The following is a 6,877-nucleotide window of genomic DNA, read 5'->3' as shown; positions in this document are numbered from 1 at the left end:
TTTTGCATTGAATTTTATTTTAGATTTATTTTTTATTAATATGAGAGTGTTTGTTTTTGGATGTTATCTATGTGGTACTCGACTTTTTTAATTCAAAATTAATTTTGAAATCTTATTTTTCATTGGCCGAAACCCTTAGATTTCCTACGTGGCGCTCTAATATTGGATTACTATTTGATTTTAAATTGAATTTTATTTATTTTATTTTAGATTAGTGTTTGATTTTCGATGAAATTTACTTTAGATTTATTTTTTAATTTTTAGAGTATTTGATTTTGGATGGAGTTGTATATATTAGTAATTAATTAATTAGAATATACACGTGGCACTTAATTAATTATCTACGTGGAAATCGATTTTTTTAATTCAAAAATAAATTAGAAATCTTATTTTTCATTGGCCGAAACCATTAGTAATCCTAGGTGGCGCTCTAATATTTCAACAAATATGCCTCCTTTATATATATATATATATATGTATATATATATATATATATATATATATATATCATCTTATAACTTTAAACAAACTCTAATTGATATAGCAATGTTGTAGTTTAGTAAATTAAAAATACTCGTAAAGACGTAGATTAATAACTTGTTTAATTAGAAATAGAATGAAAACATTAATCGATAATGACTTGAAAAAATCTAGAGTGAAATCGATCCAACCCGAGACCTAACTGAGATGACCCAAATTGAAATCGAACTGGTAATGAATTGACCCGAACTGGAATGACCCGAGTCAAAGTCTACCCGACCCAAAGTTACCCGACCCGGGTTTCACCCGACAAAACCCGTTTAGAACCCGACACGGGATCACCGGGACCATTTTTTACCCGAACCGAACTTGACCCGACTTGAAATTTACCCGAACCCGACAACAATTGACCTGAAATTGACCCGAACTGAATAGACCCGATCCAAACCCGATCTGATCCTGATAACTTTTGACCCGAACTTGACCCGAACCGGATAGACCCGAACTGTCATGGATCAACCCACAACCCATCCGGTAACCCGATTTGACACCTCTAATTCCACCTATACTTCACTTCTCTTTCGCTTCTGTTTTTCTGATTCTAAGGGGAAAAATGAAAAAACTTATAATAATAATATATGTTTCGTGTTTAATTATAATTGATCATCATGGGCATGACTATTGGGCGATCTAGTCGGGAAAAAAAAAAAGTGCTCATCCAATAAATCAATCTCCTTTAATTCTCTTTTCTATTTTCAAAGATTTTATTTTCCAATAGAAGTGTTAATTGTGATAATTATTCCTCTCCTAGAAATCCTCCGATCATTTGATTTTCTTGACTTAATTGCTTCCCTCCGTTTTTGTCGAGAAAGTGGAGTAAGAATCCCTCAATTTTCATATCTATCAATTTTAATTCTAGTTGGTTATCGCAATTATCTCTCAACATCCACAATTTTTCACATTCTACGATTTCAATTTGATCCATCTGAAAAGGGGAAAATTTGCTATAGGAACCTCTTAAATTCTTCAATAGACGTGAAAGAAAAATTTGTATTATGTACAGAAAATTCATAATATACCGAAATGATATACTCTATCGTTTACTAAGAAATTAGATTTTGGTGGGCTTATTAAGTAGATTTCGGTGGGCTTATCGTCCCTTGCCGACTCTTTCTCTAACGGCCACAGTTGATTAAAGCGCGCATTAGTTAAGCAAGGGAGATTGCTTTAAAAGAATACTCCGTATAATGAGTTGGTTAAATGAAAGGAAGTATTTACTTATAGATAGAGAGTAAATGTTAGAACCATCTATTATGTTCTTTATGTTCTAGAGTATTATAATGTCTTATCCACTATTTACCATCGACATTGGCCCTTGTAAACAAATTTGTACAAGAATGCTCTAGAGAATTTATGGCTAAAAACATCAACACAACCCTACAATCCAACACCAATCATGTAAATCCCAAATTAGAAGTGTTGATATAGCTTGTAATTTTTATTGTTGAATTTCACATTTTGCTTCAGTAATGTATTATTGGGTTCGAAAATTGGGTCGTTTGTAGGGTTTGAACATTGCTAATCTAAACTAGTAGAGTACCTGTTGAACAATGCTCAAGTATTATAATTTGCGTAATTGATGTGAGATTCAAATAATTCTTAGGGTTTAGGGTTTTGATTTTGTCGGTTGTGAGATGGGAATTTTTGATAAATTTTCGAATTGATTTGATGCCATCTGTATGTGATTGTGATTGTGATTGTGATTACCAACAATAACAAGTTGACGTTTCTGAGGTCTGATTTTATTAATATAGTAGGGAAGTTTGCTGCATTAAGAAGACTGTTTAACGTACAACTGAATGAATATTAATGGAGGAAACAACATGTTGAAGGTCCTATTGGTCTGGTTTGCCTGAGAAGTCAGCAACGTGACTAACAAGAGTTATAAAAAACAAAAATATAATGGAGAGAGCTTTAGCATTCAAGAGCAGCACTCTGATGATGATGAATCAAGCTAAAAGTATTAAGATCCTCAGCCTTGTTATGTTGAGACAATTGATTTGGCTTGATGCTTATTTGGTTTGGAGAAATGTTGGAAACTTCTGCGGAATCGTTTCACCTTTTTTTTCATTGGGATGTGAGAGAAGTTGTTGCTTGTTATTTTTTTGTGGAAACATTCTGTTTTATTTATTTGATTGGTATACAGAGGGAGCTATTCTTCTCTTTTTTTTTTATAAATGTCAAGTTTTTGTTGCTCAATTCTTGGTAAAGTGAAACCCATTTGGCCAACAGTTACGCGGAATATCTTGATTTGCATATGACTTACTCCCTTCGTCCCACATTATTCGTTATACTTACCTTTGCATTATTGAAAATATAATGGAGTATTTTTTTTAATTGAATGAGGGAGGGTGTGGGACAAAACCTTTTTAGTGGAAGAGAGAGACAATATAATCATTGTGGAGTTATTACTAATTTAGAAGTGTAACAAGTAATCTGGGATGGAGTGACGAAAAAGGAAAGTGTAACAAGTAATGTGGGACGGAGGGAGTAACCTAGCTGGTATATCTTGCACATTATCTTTTTCATTCAAAGAAGGGATTAATCCACTTTTTGGGAAGGTCTTGCAAAAGGGATTCAACCAAATTGTCTCTGGCCTCCTAAATTTAATAGTCTCTATTAAAGGGAATATGTTAGATTATAATTGGGAGGTATGGTGGTCGGGGATGTATAGTAGCTTAGAGAAGTCTCTGTTAGAATGACCCCTTGCTGGCTGTTTTTTTTTCCATGCCAATGTTTCATTTGATGAAAAGAACTGCATGTGTTAGTTCTCTTTCTCTGCAAGAGTAAGTAAGCTAAATCTGTAGCAGGTTCAGTCCTACTCCTACCATATTTTGTCATGGATATAATTAATGCCTCAACCCCTAGCTTAGAGAAGTCTCTGCTAGAACAACCCCTTGCTTGCTTTTTTTTCCTTTTTCTTTTTCTGTTTCATTCGGTGAAAAGAACTGTATCTGTTAGTTCATTTTTTCTGCAAGATTATCATCATTACCATTATCATTACCCCATTGTCTCAAAGAGGCTCCCGCAAGAAGCGGGGTAAGGGGGGTCGGGTGAACGTAGCTAAATCTGTAAGTATTTTACCAGATTTTTTGATGGTGTATTGTTAGCACACGAGGTTATGGATATACCAAGTAGACATGGAGAGATTCTAAATGGTCTCTTTCCTTATGTTGGTGTTAGACTGACAGCGAGACTTTTACTTTTTGCTCCAAAGCCGGATACATATTTAGGTATGCTGATAGCTTCCAACTTTAACTATCCAAATAACTGTTGTGCTAATTTAGATGGTTGTGGAATCTTCTAGCCTTTGCAGCAAATATTGCTCATTGTTTAATTCATCTTACTTAAAATCCTATTTACAATTTATAGGTTTGTTTCCCTCTGTTAGTTTTGTTCTTTGGACATTATTATGGTTGATGAATTCTTAGTTTGAAGCTTTTCCCTTTATTTTTCCCGTCAATTGACTTAATGTTCTTTGTTTGTTTTTGTTTCTTCCAGAAGGTAAAGTTGTGAAGGTTGCCCAAGAGTCTATACATGTGTGTTGTTCTTGGATTTAATTTTCAGCTGCCATTATAACACAGGAAGACATTCGTGATGAGTTTAAATTTAAGATTGTATGTACCAATTGATTGTTGGATCTTCTTTGCGTGATTTTTTTTTATTTTACATTTTTACCTAACTTACAAAAAATTTCTTTCTACTTACTATTTAGTGTATTTTGTTGTAGAAAAGCGGGGAAGAAATGTTGCGGAGCTCATCACATAAGAGGCATATAATTAAAGTTGGAACGCTTCTTAGTCAAGAGGCATATAATTAAAGTTGGTACGCTTCTTAGTCAAGAGGTGAGACATTATTCTTTTGGCCACTCAAAAGATAAACTAGTACTAAAGTGATAACTTGTTTTCAAATCTATACTCAAACATTGTTGTGAGGCCGGCAGCTATGTGATGGAAGTTAGTATATTACTGCTACTAAGCTACCTTAACTGCCTGTATTATACAGAAAAAACGAATGAAAGTAGCTGTCTATACTATCTCAAAGTTAAGCAGAATGATATTGTCCATAAACTTGTATCGTTACCTTAATTGTTTCTGAGCTGACCTTTACTGACCTAAAAAGTTTAGCTGATACTTATTAAAACGAGTTTTCCCATGGATGCACGAAGATGAATTTGGATGCGGGTAATGGTACTACAAAGATTGGGGATCATGACAAATTGCAACCTAAAAATATTGACACATCACACATGCATATTAAGTATATGCAAAACTTACTTTCTTAATCTTGCAGAACATTTTTTAATCCATTACATTGGTGTTCAATGTCCTTGATTCTACCGAGTACTGGAAGCATTCACTGGCAAGCATCTTTAACCAACAGGCAACAGGCAACAGGCAACAGGCAACAGGTATTTAGGCTCAAACTTACTTACTCTGAACCCTTTTGGGGTGGGAAATAGTCAAATAGACCGCAATAGTTTAGGGGTTGTGTTTTGGTTCATATATATTTAATTGTAGCTGTCTGTTAGTTCCAGGAAGCGGAGAGGAAATGAAGGAATAAAGGAGTTGAGTACTGGAACAATTGACGGAGTTGCAATTTCTAATGATTATCATGTGTTGAAGAAATCAAAGAAACAAAGAGTTCGTTAAGGATCCTAATGGATGCATTAGCCATTAGGGTTTAAATTAAAGATTCCAACAAGTTCATGATTGGTAACACTAACACAGTCATGTATTCCAAGTAGGCAGGAAACGAGTTCAAGGGTAAAGATGCATCTGACTACATAATGCTTAGGGCGTCTGACGTTATGGCTGTATAATCGCCGTATCCTGAAACTATGTAAAAGGAATGTGTTTTAGGTCGTAATGATTTTTGTAGCAACATGAGTATTGAGTCTGGAAGTTTTCTGGAAGTGTTCATATAGCTTGCAATTTTGATTGTTGCTAGCTTTATGTATTCTCGGGCCTGAAAATTGGGTCATTTGAAACACGGAACACGGGTTCTAAATTTGAGGGCTGGGCTCAAAGTCATGATGAGTAGGCAGTAGTCATGCATTTGTTTAGTATATGAGCATTAGAATCCCTGTAGAGATGGACGTACACAGCCATGGGGCGTTCGCAGGGTTAGGGCTTAGGTTTATGGAACCAGCACCTCATCAAAACTAGACCTGTGAGGCCATGTTTAAGGAATTTTAACATGTCCGGGGTAATTCTTGTTCAAGGCCCAGAATTTTTGAGCTCGGGTCGAACCTACATGTGAGATTTTAAAATGCAGATTTTCATGGGGACTCTTATTATCTTGTACATTTGTATATTCCACGCTATCTTTTCATTATTGTTTAGTAAATAAATTATTGTCAAGATTACTTTTGATTTAAACAATTTAGTTCTTCACACTTAAAATTAATTTAAGACCTCTAGACATTTTTTTTAAGATAATAAGACCTCTACATTTAGATATAATGTAATGAAATTTTTTAGTCTAACTACCAGGCTTAGGTATGGAGGTAACGGCTTTAGAATTTGGAACAAGGTGTTTTTTTGGGCGGGCTTTGTTCCCTGCTACTTCGTTTGATTTAATTCGGCCAAGTGGTACCTCTTTTGCTACAAATTTTATGTAAGACGGTCTTACACAAAAGACCATTTTGGTGTCATATAAGTTAAGCAATGGTATAAATTAGTTAAATAATGTAACTATTAGTTAAGCAATGAAACCAATTAGTTAAGCAATGAAACTAATTAGTTAAGCAATCAAACCGATCTTTTTGGTAAGACGGTCTTACACAAAAGTTGTCCCTCTTTTGCACATTTTGTGGATGTTGTAGTTTATTAATATATTCTCAAATCTAAACGTTTATGTTAAAAAAAACATTTAGATATAATGTTATTTTATTATTTTATCACCTTGAGCCTTAAGTTGAGTCTTAATTTTAGATTTTGTCAAGACTTGCCACTTCAACGTTGTAAATTATGTTGTCTTGTCTTAAGATTACGCGGGACATATGCCATGTTAGCAAAATCTAAGTTTTAAGACTTATGGTTGATCTTGCTCTAACATATTTTCGTACACAAGTTTATATTTAGTCAAATTCAATCATTAAATGATGTATAAATCAAACCAAAATCATATTACATCCAACAAAATAGGGATAAGACAAATGCTAAAGGACAAAATCAAATTTTTTTTGAAAATGTTCTTTGAAAAATGACACTTGCTTTAATTTTTGTCTTATCTCTATTTTGTCGTTGGGGTGATATGTATGTTGAAATACATATGAGATATTGGCCTCTCCACCCTCAAATTAAGAATATGCAAATGAAATTAGTTTTACGAC

At 34.0% G+C, this 6,877-nt stretch overlaps 1 long non-coding RNA gene across 2 annotated transcripts; it reads left to right on the top strand.

Moving 5' to 3' along the window:
* The first annotated feature begins 665 nt into the window (after positions 1-665).
* LOC110796771 (uncharacterized) lies at positions 666-6,655 on the top strand. Of its 2 annotated transcripts, XR_008926949.1 has the most exons (5): positions 666-1,356; positions 4,042-4,157; positions 4,271-4,385; positions 4,834-4,951; positions 5,072-6,655. It is a non-coding gene; the product is annotated as an uncharacterized lncRNA (long non-coding RNA). The 2 variants fall into 2 exon arrangements; XR_008926948.1 differs by having other exon boundaries at positions 4,271-4,951.
* The last annotated feature ends 222 nt before the right edge of the window (positions 6,656-6,877 follow it).

The sequence above is a fragment of the Spinacia oleracea genome, chromosome 2 (genome assembly GCF_020520425.1).
Source record: "Spinacia oleracea cultivar Varoflay chromosome 2, BTI_SOV_V1, whole genome shotgun sequence".
NCBI classification, from domain to species: Eukaryota; Viridiplantae; Streptophyta; class Magnoliopsida; order Caryophyllales; family Amaranthaceae; genus Spinacia; species Spinacia oleracea.
Note: the sequence above shows the minus strand (reverse complement) of the source record. Positions and strands in the feature narration are given on the sequence as shown.